Raw genomic sequence first — 9302 nt, forward strand, 5'->3', positions numbered from 1 at the left:
TTTACTTTAACAAGTGTGCTTGAGTTTAGAGAAGGAGAGAGTCACACTCCGACTCCAAAGCCAGCTTTAATTTTCAGCTGAACTGAGGCTACAAAAAAAAAAAAAAAACCAAACAAACAAACAAAAAAACATTTGCATTATGTGTCTGTAGAGAAAAGCAGAAACAAACATTTGGGAAGATTTATGAAATTTTATCCTGTTGGAGGTGTGATAGACTAATAGGCCAATTTATTCTTTTCCTTGGAACATTTTTTTTTTCTGGATGATTTGTCCTTTTTCTTCACATGACTCATTTGTCCAGTGGTTTTCAGATTCCTTAGCTGGATGCCTTCATTCTCTTCAAAAGACAGAAACAAAACCCTTTCCCAACCCTAATTTTGAGGAGGTTCCCTTATGGCAAGCTGTATCTGATCAAATGAAAAGCATTTGTTAGTTTTATAGGTTATCTTAGATTGAACAGCCCCACTGTTTGATGAACGATCATCTCTTCTAATTAAGAGGTCTCTCTCGTTCAAATCTAATCTTTATAATATTTGCTATACGGTTTCTCCTGAATTTTTTGTTCTCTTTTCTATAGCTATTCTATCATCCATAGCAGTATAGTCTTTTATAATAGGCATTAGGTTCTTTAATTGCTCTGGGAAGGAGTTTCCTTCAAGATGACAAGAAATGACTGAACCTAATTTGACATGGGGGCCTGCGAGAGGCCCCTAAAACGTTTCCCAATGGCAAAGGGTTACCTTGTCTGTTCCTCGTTGATCTACATTTTTATTAGTCCAATGTCTGCCCTTTCTACACCTTCTGCATAATCCCTAAGGGAGTGGTGTTCCGTTGGGATTATTCTTAGAAAAAGACATTGTTTCTAGGAACGCCCTGTTTATAGTCCCTTTTTAGGTGACCTTGCTGTGTCAAGGCTGCTAGCTAGCTAGTGTGGCAGCAACCCAGAGAGGGGATCCAGGGAAAGCCCACAACCCACCGGGAGAGGGAACCTGCTGACTGAAAAACACGCACAGGAGATCTTGGGGAAGAAACACATGCTGTGGGAGCCGCCTAAAGGCAGAGCTGGCTGGTGGTGAGGGGCCGACTCTGGCAGTGTATTGAGCTTATGTGCTTGTGGAGTTTGTTACAGAGAAGCTGCAATAAAAACTTACCTGGGGGTGGGGGTGACTCCAGCCACATGCAGCTCCAGTCTGTGCCAGGGCTGTAGAGCCACAGGCAAGTGGCTTTTTGTGAATTCGCAATTTGGGCCCCAGATAGAACACGAGTTCTCATTGGTCTGAATAATAAAAACCTGGAGTCAGATACTGGGTAATTGCTGAAAGATCAGAGAAGTGAATGGGGCAGCCAACATCACCTCTTACCTCCACAACTCCTCAGACCAAAAGGGGGGCTGAGCTCCTGTCTGTCCACCTTATATTCCTCTCTCCACCAAGCCATATCACTTCCTGTTTCCTCCTCCCAAGTGCTGGGATTTAAGGTGTGTGCCATGACTGCCTGGCCTCTACCATTAACTAGTGGCTAACTGCACACTCTGATCTCCAGACAAGCTTTATTTGTTAGAGCACAAACAAAATATCACCACAGGTGATGGTTTGAAATGGTGACCTGGACCCCTGGGCTTCTTTCCCTATTTCTAGCCTGTGTTGCTTGTAGCTGTGTCTCTGGGGTTGAAGGTCAAGGTTAAGGGGGTTCTCCCTGTTTTGTTAATGTTTTCTATTTGACACAAAATAGTTGTATGTCTTTGTTGTATATGGCATGGCATTTCAGTCTGTCTATAAGATCAGCTCCGGTTATTCACTGCTCATCACTTCATACGTTATCAGTGGGGGTAGGGCTGCACATGGTCTGTGCTGGCTGTTCCGAGAAATGCAGCTGGGTCATTGTCCTGCTCTGCTGCAGTCAGAAATCAGTCCTCCTGCCCCATCTGCTCTCTGGACAGTCCTTGACTTCGCTCCCCCCCCCCCTCAGGTTCTAGTCATGTTGTTCTGGTCACTTTCGTGACAGCACTGTTTTTGGCATCCATGTGTTAATGAGTATTTCTTAAATTCTTCTAGAACAGCACATTCATTGGTCTCCCGGTGGCCCCCATGTCTCCTGCACTCTTGGCTTTTCCTCTTTAGATAGCTCACTGCCTGTTTGCTCAGGATAGCCCGAGCTGTCTTCAGGTCTAGCTCAAGGTAGCCCAAGCTGTCTTCAGGGTTGAGCCTAATCTCCACATCTAGGATCAGAGCCTTGACCGATCCCTTTTTCTCGTGGTCACCGTCATTTGGCGTTACCACAGTGGTGCCTCTGACTGATAGTTGATATCTCCCCTTTTGTTCTCTTTCACAGTTATGTGATAGGTGTGTATCTAATCATTGCCAGGGCTGCTCATAGAATCCTCACTAATAGCAACTGGATCTTTTACTCCATGGACATTTTATGCTGCTGACATAGTTATTAGTAAATGTTTAATTTCCCTTACTAATTATGATTTCTTTATAAAAAGGTCCATTTAAAGACCCTGTTTCTACCTGTATATCACCATGTATCTCTTTGTTTAAGTCTGGTTTCTGTCCTTTCTTATGGACCACTTACTCCAGGCATCCCACAGCATTAGTCTGGGTGTTTCCTCTTTATAGCATTTTCCTTTGCATTCGTAAATTTAGTTTCCATTGTCATTTCTTATCTGTTGTTCTCCCTGCACACCAGCTGTGCTGTACCCACCGTAGTGGGCTCTCCTCACCCCTGCTCACCAGCTGTACCCACCGTAGTGGGCTCTCCTCACCCCTGCACACCAGCTGTACCCACCGTAGTGGGCTCTCCTCACCCCTGCTCACCAGTTGTACACCAAGGGAGGGCTCTTACTAAATGCTGATCAAGTCTTTTTTAAACCAAAGTTTCTACGGGCCATTAAAAACTCAACACCAGGCTTTAAGAAGTAGTTTCTAGCTAGGGTATTGATTGTACCTTCAAGAATTAGCTCTTGTCCCAGATCCTGAAGAATGGAGCCCAGCTGCATGTGGATCCCATAGGACCCTGTTGCAGTGTTATACAGAAATGCCTTACCCTCAGTTACTGGATGGCAGGTGGACAGAGGAAAACCCATAACAGCTGTGATTCTGACCTGGGCAGCATATAAGTGCAGCTATGGCCTGTGGCAGGTGGAAACCAATGCAGCAGAATTAGATTTCCTGGGTTTCTGCTGATGTGTATGCTTGTGGGCATTATTCACTGAAGTCAATCAATCCAAAGCTATTACTTACCTGTACACTTGTGAGGTGACGGGTGACTTCATTGCCAGTGAAGAATTGCCGGCTCAGACTCCTTGGAGGACATGACATCATAGGTCAAGGTATTTCAGATGTCCCAAAGTCATCCCGCCCACCCCCATAAAGTAGTTTTCTCTAAACAGGCTTTCTTCTATTGTAATTGATGAAGCCAGGTTCCTGACAAGTAATCCTTTTAGGCTCCCTGCACAGAAGAAAATCTCTTTTAAGAAATACCAGGTATTGCTCTCTGCTTCCTCACTAAATTGCTAATGAAAAGACATGGCCTCCTATTCTGCTGTATTCCAGATGGCAGTGTCCCATGACGGCTCTTTTCTGCCTGGGTGTGTTGGCACCTGTGGTGCCTCTCACTCTGGGCACTGGGAAGTCTCCAGGGCAGGGAATACTTCCTGCATGCTGAGACAGTGCATGCTTTTAACTGTTGAGCCATCTCTTCCAACTCACCATTGAAAAATACTTTTATTCTTTGAGAATTTCCTATAATGCATTTTGATCATATATACCCCTTTCTCCAACTCCTGTCAGATCCAAGCTCCGTTTCCTACCCACCCAACATTTTGTCCTTCAAACAAACAAACAAACAAACAAACATCAAGTCCAGTTGGTGCTGCTCGTATTCTCTTAGGTGAGTGGCCATCACTGGAATACGGTTGACCTACTAGGACCTACATTCTTAAAGCACGTTGACTCTCCTTATCCTAGCAGCTGTGATTGCCAGTAGTTCAGCTCAGGGTAGGACTTCACCCTACCTCTGCTGTCTGTGCTGGCATTTTGTCTTGGCTAGATCTCATCATATATGATGTCACAATTGCTGGAATTCTTCTGTGCCCTGCTCTATCCAGAAAGCACCATTTCCTTTGGTGATGCTCTGCCTCTTATTAGGGATATACAGGGATCTTATTAGGGCTAAACATTGCACAGGCTCTTACTCTTTGCACCTTGACTAGTTATGGGTTCAGCCTACCATTTTTGTTCTTAATGAAATAATAAGCTTTCTTCATTTTTATTCTTAATGAAATAATAAACTTCCCTTAAATTAGGCAAATCAGGATTTCTCAGAGACAACTACTTGGCATTTCAAACTCCGTGACTGTTGGCCAGGACTGTATTTCACCAGAGTGAACAACTTGGGGCGGGGGGAGGGGGGGATTTGAAAATGCTCCTTAGGTATGACGTGCGCTTTAATATACCACAATAATCCATGAATGATGTATCTGAAGTTCAGGTGAAAGAGTCAGTTCTTAGCAGATTTATGAAAAATTGGTACAGATGCAGAAGCTCCTGAAGCCACAGGCCGACTTCCTGTCCTTGCCTCCTCCCCCTTTTCCCTCCCAGCCCCCCTGAGTGCCAGCCTCAGCTACCCTCCCAGCCCCCCTGAGTGCCAGCCTCAGCTACCCTCCCCCAGCCCCCCTGAGTGCCAGCCTCAGCTACCGTCCCGGCCCCGATGAGTGCCAGCCTCAGCTGCACACTCTTGGCTTATTTGTGCTTTGCTTTCTTTGAACTTTTTGTTTGCTGTTTTATGTAGTGTTGAGGATTCACCTCATTGCCTGGCACATGCCAGGAAAACTGTCTACTGCTGGGTGACAGCCTCGCCCGTACATACGCCCTAATCCTTTCATGCCAGGATAGTCAGTTTCTCCTAGTTGGTACCATAATATATGTACTATGTTGTGGTCATTGATTCAAAAGAAAGTAATTTCTTTTTCACATTTCTGTTCTTGGTCACAGTTATACATTCATTGCTTTTGTGAGAAGGGCAAGAATGTTGTATAGATTTAGAGAGACACCAGGGGAGAGTGATAGTTCTTTTAGGCAGTTGCCCATTTCAAGTCGTCCAGCAGCCAGGCAGTGGTGGTGCACACTTTTATTCCCAGCACTCAGGAGGCAGAGGCAGGAGGATCTCTGTGAGTTTCAGGCCAGCCTGGACTCCAGAGTGAGATCCAGGGCTACACATAGAAACCTTGTCTCAAAAAAAAAAAAAAAAAGAAGATGTCCAGCATCTTTTTTGTCTGGTGGGGAGATTGTTTCCCTGTTAAATACAGCAACTTTTCTGTGCTTGTCTGTACTTTGGTCCTGGTTATAAAAATTTGAGGAAGGAAGGACGTACTGCTCAGTGTTGGCCATTGTGAAGAATGGATTAGGTCACCCCACCGGATGGATTCAGAGGCTGGTCTAAAGTGGGTTTAACTCTGAAGAAGAGCATAGCATCTTGCACATGTGCGTGTGCACACACATAGCCTTTAAATTCTGCTTGGTCAGCTCTTTTCTGCACCTCCAGGGGCACTGGGGATCAGAAGAGGTCGAACCTTTTTGCTATAGTGCAGGCTGGTGGATCGAGGCTGTGGAGGTTTAATTAGCTATCCTCTTGAATTTCTTAGGAAACCCTGGAGCCTTAGGTACTATGGGACTCTGGCATTGAGGGGTTTTGTAAATTATTTCATCTGTCAGCCCAGTAGGGGTAGATCTACATTCATGTTTAAAGAGTCAGGGCCCAGAGAGCACAAGAAAACTGATGTCAGGGCGTGTGCACAATATGGCCCTTATTTCCGGCCTTGTGATTTAGGGTTTTTGTGTTTGTTTGTTTTGTTTTTATTTGTTCTACTCTAGAGATTGAAGCTGTCTGGTTGCCGGTGGGGCCATTTGTCGTTTGTAGGATCACCCCATTACCACTTACATTCTGAAGACCAAGCTGATGGGCATAGCTTTGACCAGGTCAATGTCTATGATTTGTAGAGACTACTAACCCTGTGGTAAACCATGTGGCTGTGGCTTTTAATTACCTGTGGGGAGTAAGCCCTTAAGTCTGGCCGCTGCACAGTCATTATCCAGCACCTTGCCTGAAATTGCAGCAGGGGCTACCCTAAATGCTCTACCCCCTGCCCCAGGAGGCCTGAGGGACTTGAAATTTTGATGACTACAAAAGAGCAGCATCCTTAATCTTTTCTAAGGAAAGTGTAACTTGTCTCTGTGTCCCGTTAGCTTTAGTGAAGCTAATCACAGAGCCTCGTGTGTAGCCATCAACCAGCTCTAACGTCTGTCCACAGCCCTTTGTGAGTAGTTCCTTGCTCGGGTGGTTTTGATAACTGTGTGGTGTGTGGCTCTTAGGTATACCTAACTAACTTTTGCTGTGCTGTAGCTGTACATTCTAAAACTTGGGTAGTTTTATTTTTAAATCAGAATGCTGATTATCCATACAGCTTTAAATCCTCATGATGGAAAATTGACCACCTAAAATAAAGACACATGCCTAAATTTTGTAGTAGTGTTTTACTGCTTAAGACTCCAAAGAATTCATAAGTCTTACATTAAATCTTGACTTTGATTTTCCTCTGAGTTTCGTTATTTATTGTTGGCTAAAGATTTTTCTTGCTTGATGGCATTGTTGGATTGTTGTTATTTCCTGCCTGTGGTTGGTTGGCTATGACTCCAGAGTAAATGATGTAGGGGCTCATTGGCCTTATCTATCAGCAGGGATACAGCTTCGCCTGGAAACGCATTGATTTCAGTCACACAGGCCTGGCTTTCACCCACTTTCTTCTTCCAACGGTCTTAGATTATGTAACTTATTCAAGCAAACTGAGCCTTTCAAGATTATCTATAAAAGGCAAGGAAAACACCTGCCCTTCTACAGTGGCAAGCTTTCAGGCACCACAGTTAATAAGCCCCGTGTCTGCTCTCCTGGGAGTTCCAGGCAGCCATCTGCTGGGAGTTTGCTAACCCCGAGAACCTAACATGATCTTCTTAAACTTACCTCAACTCCCTGCTCTGTTGGCTTCATAGTCTGCCCACCAAGCAGCTGGGAGATGACCTCTAGCCTTGGAGCAGCCCTGGATCTTGACCTTAGCTTGTATTGTTCAACAGTCCCAAAGGGCTGAGTTTGGCTCCTCCCCCAGCTTTGATGTCTGGAGATCCCTGAGAAAAATAGTGTGTCACATGGCCAAGGCTGGGGCCCACCCCAGGCCCAGTCTCACCCACCAGTTATTTGGTGCACAGTGGGTGATGCAGTTGTCCAGCCAGCTTGGTGGGCAACCACAGCAAGTGTCCTTTAAGAGGAACCATGTCTCTCCCCTGAGCTGTGCATGGCCTTGTTTGTGTGCTCAGGCCTCCTGCTAGGTGGCTGCTCTTCTCATCAGGGACCCTATTGGGCTACAAACCCCCAGCCTCTAAGGGCCTGCAGTTTCGGAAATGAAGCTTTAGTTCCTTTCTGTTCTGCTAGCAAGCTCATTTACCCCTCAGACTGATTCCACAGTGATCATTTGGAAGGAAGCAAATGGGATTCATTCTCTAAGATTGGTCAGAGGTGTAACTCTTATGGTGAAATCAAGAGTGCTAGCCTTGGGGAGATAGTTGTGGCCTTTCTTGGTAAAGGAGGAAATTCAGGAGGGATGCCCAGCACCCTCCAGCCTGAGAACTGGGTTAAATGTGACTATATTCCATCTTAACTGGATGCCTTCCATGATGTCCTCACCACTTTTCTGCCTATGCAGACCTGCTACAGGGTGAGCCAGTTACTGTGTTTCCACCTGGCTTTGATGATTGGCCACCACCCTCTTTCAGGAGAGCCAATGGGAAACAGCCACAGGGACCATTAGCTATACAATAGAAAGTACTAGGTGTTTACAGGTCAGATCCAGCCCCCACCTCAGGCTCAGCACTGGGCCCACTCCAGCCACTGTAGAGCAGTGCTTCTCAGCCTTACTAATATGGCGACCCAACCCCAAAATTATTTCTTCTTTCTTTCTTTTCTTCTTCTTCTTTTTTTTTTTTTTTTTTTTTTTGTTTTGGTTTTTCGAGGCAGGGTTTCTCTGTGTAGCTTTGCACCTTTCCTGGAACTCACTCTGTAGCCCAGGCTGGCCTTGAACTAACAAAGATCCGCCTGCCTCTGCCTCCCGAGTGCTGGGATTAAAGGCGTGCCCCACCACCGCCTGGCTTGAAATGATTTCATTACTACTTCATAACTAATTTTGCTCCTGTTATGAAATGTAACGTAAATATCTGATATGCAGGATATCTGACATGTGACCCCTACGAAAGGGTCATTAGACCTCGGAAGGATCACGACCCACAGGTTGAGAACCACCACTATAGAGGGAGAAGCAGGAGGGGGCTGTCTCTCAAGCCTGGAGACTGTCGTCTTTCAGCGCCATCACCCCTCATGAAACAGACTCACCTGGTCTGATAATCCAGGGTGAGTGACTGTGGCCTGAAGCTAGCTGACTTTGTGGATAAGTTCTATTTTGACAGTCACACCTAGTCCTTCCTTCATGATTTTCCTGGGCTGCTTTTTCTTCACAGAATTGTGTCAGGAAAGACTGTGTGGCCTGCAAGGTCCTTTTTGGAAGAAGTCAAAGGAATCTCCTTGTTGAACCAGTATTTCTTGAAGGCCCATTTTCAGTGAAGGAGTTTACCATCACATGGCCACGTTGTCTGATGGGTGCTGTGGGTTACCACCACACGGGCCACGTGTCTGATGGGTGCTGTGGGTTACCACCACACGGGCCATGTGTCTGATGGGTGCTGTGGGTTACCACCACACGGGCCATGTGTCTGATGGATGCTGAGTTGGGTTTTTCAGTGGAACCTTTGTGCATCTTTTCTTGACATTGAACCCAGCAGAAGTTTTCAGTTGGTTTTTGGATGCTTAGGTATGTGACTGTAATTAAGTGGTTGTGTTTTTCATAACCGGAGATTAAATTTTTGTTTTCGAATAGTTTTAATATCTACAGAAAAGTTATATAAATAGAACAAGACCTTCACTGGCCTTCCCCTCTTGCACACATCCTACAGAACTCTAATATCTTTGGTAAAAAATGAAATTAGCGTTTATACTGCATGCTAATTGTCTTTTGGTGAGAACAGTGATGATGCACAGCTTTACCAGGAGGAAGGTCTGGTCCAGAAACGCAGCAGTAAGTGTCAAGGGCTTCAGTTCCTGCCCCTTGCTGTGCCCATCTCCGCTGTGTGTTTTCCACCTGTTCCCTCCGCCCGTCACCTGTCCTCCCTTCTTTCTGACGATGTAAAATTCCACGGGCG

At 45.6% G+C, this 9302-nt stretch overlaps 1 long non-coding RNA gene across 2 annotated transcripts; it reads right to left on the bottom strand.

Annotated features, from left to right (window-relative positions):
* Positions 1 to 269: 269 nt before the first annotated feature.
* On the bottom strand, positions 270 to 4322 carry LOC119088068. 2 transcript variants are annotated; one of them, XR_005091652.1, is made up of 4 exons: positions 3939 to 4322; positions 3246 to 3306; positions 1152 to 1276; positions 270 to 407 (listed from the first exon to the last, which is right to left on the bottom strand). It is a non-coding gene; the product is annotated as an uncharacterized LOC119088068 (long non-coding RNA). The 2 variants fall into 2 exon arrangements; XR_005091653.1 differs by having other exon boundaries at positions 289 to 407; positions 3246 to 3453.
* Between the last annotated feature and the right edge of the window lie 4980 nt (positions 4323 to 9302).

This window comes from Peromyscus leucopus, chromosome 5 (genome assembly GCF_004664715.2).
Source record: "Peromyscus leucopus breed LL Stock chromosome 5, UCI_PerLeu_2.1, whole genome shotgun sequence".
NCBI classification, from domain to species: Eukaryota; Metazoa; Chordata; class Mammalia; order Rodentia; family Cricetidae; genus Peromyscus; species Peromyscus leucopus.